Source organism: Populus alba, chromosome 3 (assembly GCF_005239225.2).
Source record: "Populus alba chromosome 3, ASM523922v2, whole genome shotgun sequence".
Classification (NCBI taxonomy): Eukaryota; Viridiplantae; Streptophyta; class Magnoliopsida; order Malpighiales; family Salicaceae; genus Populus; species Populus alba.
The window spans coordinates 5167494-5178522 of record NC_133286.1 but is presented as its reverse complement, the minus strand read 5'-3'; the positions used below and the strand labels follow the sequence as shown (position 1 = coordinate 5178522).

The 11029-nt window shown below is 34.3% G+C and overlaps 1 pseudogene; it reads left to right on the top strand.

Moving 5' to 3' along the window:
* Positions 1–1947: 1947 nt before the first annotated feature.
* LOC118055648 (phospholipase D alpha 1-like) lies at positions 1948–7599 on the top strand (annotated as a pseudogene).
* Positions 7600–11029: the final 3430 nt, after the last annotated feature.

Genomic DNA, 11029 nt, shown 5'->3' with positions numbered 1-11029 from the left:
AAAAATGAATTTTTGTATTTTTTTAATGATGAATTTTTGTATTTTTTTTTATCTAAATTTTTAAGAAAAGCATGTATATTTAATATCTAGTCAGTATGCTTACAGTATAAGTTACAATTCAAATATTAAATGAAATGGTTGAAAAACATGCAAGGGACCCATAAATAATTTTTAAACGATCCTTGAATTTTTTTTTTAAACAATTTTGAAATCATTTGGGATTTATTTGGAAAAATAAAAACAAATTCAGCAAAGAAAACTATCAAAAAATTCATTAGGACATGTTTTCCAAAACATGTCCTAAGGATAAAAAAAAATGCATTTTTTTCTTTATAAAATTTTGAACTAGCCAAATGCAACCTTAACATTAATAAACTCATCACAGCCACGTGAACTATGCTTCCTAGCCCAAAAACATGACCTGAAAGTAAAAATAAAAAATAACAAAGATAAAAAAAAAATACTTGAATCTCACTAAAAGAACACCAAGAACAAATCATTAAACTAAAGTGCAATTACAACCTAAATTACATCAAACAAAAGGCACAGAGAGGTGCAACGTCATAAACTAAGATATAATCATGCATCAAACAATGATAATGAGATCTTATATAGAAAAATTGACCCTGATAGTAAAAAAAAACCCCTAAACCAAGCATTTGAAAACTTTAAAAGATTGATTGATCCAAAATAAGATGTAAGAGAACTAAATAAAGATGTAAAATGATCATGTATGAGCTATAGCTTTCCATCCAAATTTTACTAGGAGGCTAAGACATAAAAACATGAGAAATTCAAAGCAAAAACCTAGAAAATCAAACATAAAACCTCAAAAGAGTGGAGTAAACTTAAACCTGAAAAAAAAACCCAATAACATGCTGTAAGCCTGATAACCCTAACTTACACATACTTAAGTACACTTCTCAAACATCAACAAAATCCAAAAAAGTCAATGGAATAGTACCATGCTTAAGGACCCTAATAAAAACATTTATAATTCTCACAAGTTGATTACATTAATCTTCAATATAATCTAAACTATAACTACACAAACCCATGCTTGTGATGACCCAAAAACATCCAGAATAACAAAAAACGCATTATACACACACATGCATGTATTAAATCATGTATAAAATGGATATTTTAAACACTTTTCTTTTATCATTATAATAGGATGTTGTTCAGGTAAAAAAATATAAGTGTGTTAATAAGATAAAAATATTTAATTTGATAAAAAAACTTTTTATCTTTACTTTAATTTTTTCATTTCTTTTTACATTTGCTCAGATGCTTTTAATTTTTATTAAAATAATAACATATAGCAAAAGTGTTATATTCTTTTTTGTAGAATAAATAATATTTATAAAAAAAATGAGAAGTTATACTAAAAAGTTATTTTGTTTCAATAGAATTTAAATAAATATTTTTTTTATAAAAAAATATTTTCATATAATTAAATAAAAAAATTGAAGGGCTTCTCATACTACAAAATTAAATATTTTAATTTATATTTATTTTTTATCTTGCTTATTTAATTTTTAATTATTATTAACTATTTTTTAAATATTTATTAATGCATATATATAATCTTGTGTTTAAAAATTAACATTTTTTTTATTAAAAAACATGCTGACAATTATCTTTAACGTATTCTATTTTTACGTTCCACTGACCAGTAATTTTACGTAAAATTAAATGCGCCGCTAAGTTGTGGTAACAGTAACAAACTAACCGTTGTCTCCATGCGCCTTTTAAGATCTTGTCTCCCTCACTTTCTCCGCGTAAAGATAGCCTTGACATAAAATAAAAGATTCTACTTTTTCGCCATCAGATCCGAAAATCCCATTGACCCTCATCGATTCACTCTCTCTTTTCGTTCTTTTTTCACCATTTCAGCTCACTTTTTTGAACAATCACCCGTAGTAAGCAGCAGCAGCTCAAGATTCTACTTTTTTTTCGTTGAAAAAAGACGTGATCTTTCGTTAATCTGTTTACAAGATTGGATTCATTGTTGTTTGTGTTTAACGTGTAGGTGAGAAATGGCGCAGATTTTATTGCACGGGTCCTTACATGTCACGATCTTCGAGGTGGATAAGCTTGGCGATGGTGGTGGACATGGCTTCCTCCACAAGGTTTTCTTTTCTTTATCTCTTTTTTGTGTTCTGGATCAGGCCTTGCAAGTATTGACTGGGAACGCTGTTGCTCAATCTGATTACTTATTTCTTGATGGGGAGTTGGCCATGTTTTCTAGCACTGATACTACTGCTGTTCTTTTCTTGATTTTTGTATCTTCTTATTAATTTCTCTATGTTTGTTATTTTCTTGAATTTCTTGGGTTTGTATTATTCTTTTATGTTTTGTTGGCGCTTTGGAGGGATATAAAGAAAAAATAAAATAAAATTTTGGGCTTCAAATCGGTTGGAAAACACTCTAAAGTAGATCCTGATTGTGTTTTAAATGAGTTTTGAGTTCAATTTATGTGGTCTAATTTTTTTAGAACATGTATTCAAGTGGATTAAACTAATAATCATGCATGTTTATCTCTTTTCTCAGACCTTTTATCTTTTAATTAGATCATGTTATTGAAAATAATTTCATGTGGATTAAATAACTTAATCAACAAAAAGTTGACATGAGAGCAAACTTGACCAACAAGAAGTTACTCTTGAGTGTTTTCAACACCAAACACTCCCTAAGCCTAAGCCTAGTAGCATAAATGAAGTCCAAAACTCATTAGAGAAGCAATCAGATTCAAAAAATACACTTAAGGAGTGTTTTCTATACCAACTTGAAGCTCAAAACTCTTTTTTTGTTTATTTCCCTCCAAAACACAAAAGAATAATAAAAATCAAAGAAACTAACAAAGAATCATAGGGAAATTAATAGAAAAAAAATGTAAAATTAGACAGTTATCACTAACATTGCCATATAAACATCTCAAGAACACAAATTTTGTTTTATAAATTTTATATCTTGATGTTGAGTATTCATTAGGGAAACACTTGGGTAAGCTAGAACGGCTGCTCATTGAAAAGTCAAATCTTTTAGAGCTGCAGTAGAATGTGTTCCGATCCTTGTTATACTGTTGTTCAATGGATCAAATGTTATACGTGTCTACATGAAGGGCTTGACTCCAAGATGCATCACGCATTAATGCCAACTCATGTTTGTTTGCCTTCTTTTGTCTTACTTGTTGAATCAACTTGTCGTGGTTTTGCATTTATTACCGTTATTTCTAGTTTCTGTACTGCTTTACAGTTTCTTTAGGAAAGAGATGCAAACAATGTTTTTTTAAATTTTATTTTGTTTAAAATAAATTTTTTCATATTTTTATATTTTTAGATGTTTTAATATATTAATATTAAAAATAATTTTTATTTTTTTTTTTATTTTAATACATTTCTAAATAAAAAAAATTTAAATCATCATCACTAATACAATTCCAAAACCATTGACACATAACTGCTTCTATGTTGGTTTTGAATTAGAGTGTGTTTGGTATTGCGGTAGTTGTTGTGGTTGTTGATTTGAAAAAAGTTATTTTATAAAAAAGTATTTTTAGTTGAGATTAGTTCGAAAAAATAGGTGTTTTGTTAAAACTGTGGTTGAAATTGAGGTTGAACAAAAAATAGTTTAATGTGTTTGGTTAAGAATGCTTTTGAAATTGAGGTTATAAAATAATATATATATATATATATATATATGGTTTTTAATTTAAATATTGTAGATTTAATTATTGCTATTACATCGTGAAATAAATCATACTTTATATATATATAAAAAAATTATTGTTCCATTAAATTATCTACAATTCTATCACATATAAAATTCATCCAACAAAAACTACAGTTTCCATGATTTTTTGAGCATGCAATAAAATTAGGTAAAATATTATCAGGAAATAAAATTGAGATTACAGTACGAATAAATTTACTTCCTTAAACTATTTTTTTTAAAAAAATTATTATTTTTTGAAAAAAAAATGTTAACTGATTTTTCTAAAAAAAAAAGATTTAAAATAAAATAAAATAAAACACTATTCATTTTTAGTAAATAATGTGGAAGGATGCTGATTTTTCAAAAAAAAAATATTTTTTAAAAAATACTATTAACTTTAGTAGTAAGTAGTGTGGAGGGACGTTGCATGGTTCAGCCGCAAGAAGTAGGTAGGACTTGCTTTTATTTTTCAGCGCTTCAAACATGAAATTTGGTGGGACTCATAAATAGTAATTTATGTTTTTTTTTTGTTAGCAAACATTGTTGCATCTACATTTTAAACAAAACAAAGATGCAACAACGTAAACAAATACTCTCTTAATCATCTTGTGTTATTTATGTGTTTGTGTTTGGTTTTGCATTTATTACTGTTTATTTCTAGTTTCTGCAACATTTTGCAAGCACATTCATACTTTTTTCTTTTTTAATATTTTTTTAATATCACAAATTAAAAAAAAAATATCATACAATTTAATGATATGATTTAGTGAACCTGTGCAATACCACTCTTTACTGTGGTAAATTCCTTTGTCGCAGTCTCTTTCTTGCTATAAACATATTTTATTTGTGATTTATGCTGTCATATAAAGCTCCATAAATCTGACCATCCTTTTTATGTTAGAAAATATAGTTACATTTTATTGCTATTTGGTTCTCATTCCTCCCTTGCATTTCTATGTTCGAAGAATATACTGTTTTCCCATGCTGAAGAGTTTACTGATTTATTCTAACTGCTCTAAAGGAGGAATCCAAAGTTGGATTTTCCCCTGTTCAAGAGATCAATTCACAATTCCTTGTTTTTAACTCACATTTCTTCATCGTAGAATTATGTGGTCGCTCAATCTTTCTCCCCAGGTTTCTGATTGAAAGTTTCTTCTTTTAGCTTGTGGAGAACATTGGGGAGAAGGTTGGCATTGGTGACGGAATTAGCAAACTCTATGCAACTATCGATCTAGAAAGGGCTAGAGTTGGGAGGACCAGAATCCTTGAAAAAGAAGCAACCAACCCCAGGTGGAATGAGTCTTTTCATATTTACTGTGCTCATACGGCTTCAAATATTGTTTTCACTGTGAAGGATGATAATCCAATTGGAGCAACCTTGATTGGGAGAGCATATATCCCTGTTCAAGAGCTCGTAGACGGGGAAGACATAGATAGATGGGTTGAGATGTTGGATGAAGACAAAAACCCGATTCACTCCGGTTCCAAAATCCATGTGAAGCTACAATACTTTGATGTTTCAAAAGACCGTAACTGGGGAGGTGGCATCAGAAGTCCAAAGTATCCTGGGGTACCTTATACATTTCTACCCTCAGAGACAAGGGTGTAAGGTTTCCCTGTACCAAGATGCTCATGTACCAGACAAATTTATCCCCAAAATCCCTCTTGCTTCAGGAGAGTACTATAATCCCCACAGATGTTGGGAAAGATGTTTTTTGATTCAATCACAAATGCAAAACACTTGATCTACATCACTGGCTGGTCTGTTTATACTGAAATCAGTCTGGTAAGGGATTCCAGGAGGCCAAAGCCTGGTGGGGACATCACTTTGGGTGAGCTGCTTAAGAAGAAGGCAAGTGAAGGTGTTAGGGTTCTTATGCTAATTTGGGATGACAGAACCTCGGTTGATTTGCTGAAAAAGGATGGGCTGATGGCCACTCATGATGAAGAAACTGAGAACTACTTCCAAAAATACTGAAGTGCACTGTGTCTTGTGTCCCAGAAATCCTGATGATGGTGGAAGCATTGTTCAAGATCTGCAAATCTCTACCATGTTCACTCACCACCAAAAGATTGTTGTAGTGGACAGTGCAATGCCTAATGGAGATTCCCAGAGGAGGAGAATTGTTAGTTATGTTGGGGGATTGATCTTTGTGATGGGAGATATGATACCCCCTTCCATTCCTTTTTAGAACATTGGACACTGCACACCATGATGATTTCCATCAGCCCAACTTTACTGGTGCTTCGATTCAAAAAGGTGGTCCTAGAGAACCTTGGCATGACATCCATTCCCGGCTTGAGGGACCTATTGCTTGGGATGTCTTGTTTAATTTTGAACAGAGATGGAAGAAGCAAGGCGGTAAAGATTTACTTGTTCAACTGAGAGAACTGGAAGATGTCATCATTCCACCATCTCCAGCTATGCATCCCGATGATCATGAGACGTGGAATGTGCAGTTATTTAGATCCATTGATGGAGGAGCTGCATTTGGTTTCCCAGAGACACCTGAAGATGCTGCAAAGCGGGCTTGTCAGTGGAAAGGATAACATCATCGATCGAAGCATTCAGGATGCCTATGTCAATGCCATTCGACGTGCAAAGAACTTCATCTATATCGAGAACCAGTATTTTCTTGGGAGTTCTTTTAGCTGGAGTGCTGATGGTATTAAGCCGGAGGACATTAATGCTTTGCATCTAATTCCAAAGGAGCTTTCACTCAAGATTGTTAGCAAGATTGAGGCAGGGGAGAGGTTCACTGTTTACGTTGTTGTCCCAATGTGGCCAGAGGGAATACCAGAGAGTGGATCAGTTCAGGCAATATTAGATTGGCAGAGGAGGACATTGGACATGATGTATAAAGATGTCATCGAGGCTCTCAGAGCCAAGGGGCTTGAAGAAGATCCTCGGAACTACCTGACATTTTTCTGCCTTGGGAATCGTGAGGTGAAGAAAAGTGGAGAATATGAACCTTCAGAAAAACCAGAGCCTGATTCAGATTACATTAGGGCCCAGGAGGCCAGGCGCTTCATGATTTATGTTCATGCCAAGATGATGATTGGTAAGCCAGAATTTTCTTTAAGTCGTCCATGTAAACTCACTGAATATTGTCGAGTTCAATTAATATTGGACTGATAATTTTGGTTACGTTTCTTGCCTTGCTGTTATTTTATTATGTGGTTGCCTCATGGATTCTACACATGGCTTTGCAGTTGATGACGAATACATCATTATTGGGTCGGCCAACATCAATCAGAGATCCATGGATGGCGCCAGGGACTCTGAGATAGCCATGGGAGGATACCAACCATATCACTTGGCAACCAGGCAGCCTGCACGAGGCCAGATCCATGGATTCCGCCTGGGATTATGGTATGAACACCTTGGCATGCTGGATGACACCTTCCTTCATCCAGAAAGCGAAGAATGCGTGACGAAGGTGAACCAGATTACTGACAAATATTGGGATTTGTATTCCAGTGAGACACTCGAGCATGATCTACCTGGTCATTTGCTCCGTTACCCTATCGGGGTTTCCAGCGAAGGAAAGGTGACAGAACTGCCTGGAACTGAGTTCTTCCCTGACACAAAGGCTCGTGTTCTCGGTGCCAAGTCTGATTTCATGCCTCCTATCCTTACTACTTAGGAACTTGTTGCGATTCTCTAGCAATAAGAACCTGCCCATCCTCTGATTTTATATTACTAGTAGCAGATTAATAAATCATGTTATGTGTCAGCCTGCTGGGGTTGGTTTTTTTTTTTCCTGACAGAATGTCCATATCAGGATTTGCAGAGATGTAAATTCTATGGTGTGATGATGATGCTGACTGTTTTGAACTTATATAAACTTAATTTATCTGTTTGATGTATTATTGATATGGTGCTGGATGGTGTTTTGCAGATTATTTTTAGCTGTTGTTTTTTATAAATATTTTTATTATGTTTTATTTTTAGTGAATTATAAGTTTTATTTCTCTTTTCTATTTACACTTCTTTATTTTTTAAAATAAATTAAAAAATAACTAATAAAATATCAAATTTTTTTTTTTTAAGATACAATTTTTTAATATATTATAGTGAGCTAGCTATTTTCTACATTTCATATGACAAATCAACCAATTAATAAGATACAATGATAAATGTATTGAGCATCCACATCCATCATGTCTATTTTCTAATTAAAATGGCTGAAAAGTAATCTTTTTACCAAATATTATGGTATCCTAAATTAGAGAGTCCTAAATATTTTATTGTTATTTCTAAGTGGTAAAAATTATAATTTACATGCCATCTCCTTTCTTCCTTCAACAAAATCATCACAAAACCTCGCTATTGTTAAAGTTAATCAACATCAGACCGTGATTGAATCAAGAGTGATATGCTGGTTTAGTCAATTTGTTTTCCAATAAAATAGGAATAATCCTAGTCACAAGGAATTTGTTGCAGTATGATTAGGAAAGTCAGTTGTTTTATTCTTTCTATTTTATAGTCATTCCGTGTCTTATTTGTAGGAAGTCTGTTAAGTAAAATGCCTATATAAAGGCTTGTAGTTGCTGCATTAATTTTATCCATCAATAAAGTGTGTTTTTCTTTCTTTAATTGTTTGTCTTTCTGAATATCAAAAGTTCAACAATTGGTATCAGAGCCGGGTTCAAGAGAGTGTTTTATTTGATATTTGAGAGTCAAACACGTGAGGAAAAGAAAAGAGTGAGATGGGTGATCTTCAAGTTATTGGGGGAATTAAGAAGCTTAACAACCAGAATTATAATACTTGGTCAACGTGCATGATGTCTTACATGCAGGGCCAGGATTTGTGGGAAGTTGTGAATGGCTGTGAAATTACACAACCAGAGGCTGAGGATGCAAATGGTGCATTATGAAAGTGGAAGATTAAAGCAGGCAAAGCAATGTTTGCTTTGAAAACAACAATTGAAGAAGATGTGTTGGAACACATTCGGGATGCCAAAAATCCTTATGAAGCCTGGAAGACGTTTGCAGATTTATTCTCAAAGAAGAATGATACAAAGCTTCAACTGTTAGAGAGTGAGCTGCTGTCAATAGCTCAACGTGAACTAACTGTTGCCCAGTTTTTCCACAAGGTGAAGACACTTTGTCGAGAAATTTCTGAATTGGATGTAGAAGCTCCAATTGGTGAAACCAGGATGAAAAGGATAATTATCCATGGTTTGCGGCCAGATTTCAGAAGCTTTGTTGCTGCAGTACAAGGATGGCAGACTCAACCATCACTTGTTGAGTTTGAGAATCTGCTGGCTGGTCAAGAAGCACTAGCCAAACAAATGGGAGAAGTTGCACTCAAGGGTGAAGTTGATGCACTTTATGTCCATAAAGGCAGATGGAAGCCAAAGCAACATGCCAATGACAGATCCAAAAGAAATGAAGACAAAACAAAGTTCAATCGAGAAGAAAGAAATTCCAGTGAAGCAAGGGGCTACGGGATCAAAAGAAAATTTGAAGGGAAGTGCTATAACTGTGGCAAGAAGGGTCATATGGCAAAAGACTATTGGCAAAAGAAGGAGCATGTTGAAGGTAATACAGCTACCTTTAAAATTGAAGATGAATGGGATGCTCATGCATTCTTCACGGCAGTAGAAGAAGAAGAGTGTTTGCAGAGGAAGGAGCATGTGGAGAATGATGCCGTCACCTTCAAAATAGAAGATGAATGGGATGCTCATGCATTCTTTACTGAAGTAAAAGAGGCAGCCTTCACAGTAACAACACCTGAACATATTGATTATGAAAAGGACTGGATCATTGATTCAGGCTGCTCAAATCATATGACAGGTGACAAAGAAAAATTGAAGAATCTGGTGGAATACAAGGGAAAACACGTAGTAGTCACAGCAAACAATTCAAAGCTGGCTATAGCCCATGTTGGGGATGTCGTAGTCTCTTCCCAACTTAATCTCAAGGATGTGTCACTACAAAATGTTTATCATGTTCCTGGAATGAAGAAAAACCTCTTGTCAGTGGCACAATTAACATCTTCAGGACACTTTGTTCTCTTTGGTCCTCAAGATGTTAAAGTGTACCGTGATCTTGAAAGTCTAGATGAACCAGTGATAAAGGGGCAGAGGCTTGAATCAGTGTATGTGATGTCTGCACAAACAGCATATGTAGACAAGACAAGGAAGAGTGAGACAGTGGATCTATGGCATCAAAGACTAAGTCATGTGAGTTTTTCTAAACTCAACATGATGATGAGAAGGTCTGCATTGAAGGGTCTGCCTCAGCTTGAAGTAAGGATCGATGCAATTTGTGTAGGCTGTCAATATGGCAAGGCACATCAACTGCCATATAAAGAATCGAAGTGGAGAGCAAAGGGACCATTAGAGCTCATTCATTCTGATGTGTTTGGACCTGTTAAACAAGCTTCTGTTAGTGGCTTGAAATACATGGTAACATTTATTGACGATTTTTCAAAGTTTGTGTGGGTTTATTTTATGAAGGAAAAATCTGAGACACTCTCAAGATTCAAGGAGTTCAAAGAGGTGGCAGAAGCTGAGATCAATAAAAGAATATGTTGTCTACGTTCTGACAATGGGGGAGAGTACATATCAGATGAATTCTCTTACTATCTAAGAGATTGCAGAATTAATCATCAATTCACCTGTGCAAATACCCCGCAGCAAAATGGTATTGCTGAGAGGAAGAACATGCATTTAGCAGAGACTTGTCGAAGTATGCTTCATGCAAAGAATGTTCCAGGTAGATGGTGGGCAGAAGCAATGAAGACTGCAGCTTTTGTAATCAACAAGCTTCCACAGCAGAGGCTTGATTTCCAGTCACCATTTGAAAAGCTATGGAATAAGAAACCCACAGTGAGCTATTTTCGAGTTTTTGGATGTGTATGTTATGTTTTTATACCTAATCATCTACGCAGCAAGATGGACAAGAAGGCTGTTAGATGTATTTTTATTGGTTTTGATAATCAACGGAAAGGGTGGAGATGCTGTGATCCAATTACTGGAAAATGCTACACATCCAGAAATGTTGTGTTTGATGAATCATCTTCATGGTGGTCCATAGAACATCAATCACTACCAGACTCAGAAGGGCTTAAAGAAGAAATGCAAATTGCTCGAATCCAGTTGAACAAAGATGAAGATAACACTGACAGTCAAGAAGAAGTAATTGATGTTGATGCTGAAATTAAAGAGAACCCGTGGCAAATTGGTATACATGACCAGCCAAGTGAAGAATTCAATGCAGCAACAACATCAAATCCACCTAGAAGATCAACACGAATGAAGAAGCCAAATGCAAAATATGCAAATGCTGCAGTGGTAG